The sequence below is a fragment of the Octopus bimaculoides genome, chromosome 17 (assembly GCF_001194135.2).
Source record: "Octopus bimaculoides isolate UCB-OBI-ISO-001 chromosome 17, ASM119413v2, whole genome shotgun sequence".
NCBI lineage: Eukaryota > Metazoa > Mollusca > Cephalopoda > Octopoda > Octopodidae > Octopus > Octopus bimaculoides.
Genome location: NC_068997.1, coordinates 45,432,592 through 45,432,965, shown reverse-complemented (window position 1 = coordinate 45,432,965; position 374 = coordinate 45,432,592).

Sequence of the window (374 nt, the reverse complement as noted above, 5' to 3'; positions counted from 1 at the left end):
ACCTTTCTCTCATTAAATGTAACCTTACATATGTTTCATGTGATCCTAGTGACTTGACTGCTGACATATAGAAGAGTTAACTGGAGAGAGAGAGAGAGAGAGAGAGAGAGAGGGTGGGTGGGTGGTAGTGATGGAGAGGGAGAAAGAGAGTAATGGAAAGAGAGAGAGAAGGAAAGAGGGTAATAGTGATGGAGAAAAGACTGATGGAAGTTGAAGTAGGAAGAAATAGATAGATAAATAGACAGATAGAGAGAGAGAGAGAGAGAGAGAGAGACAGAGGGATGAGAGAAAAAGATGGGTGAAGGTAGAGAAAGAGAGTAATGGAGAGAGAGAGAGAAGGTAAGAGTGATGGAGAAAAGACTGATGGAAGATGA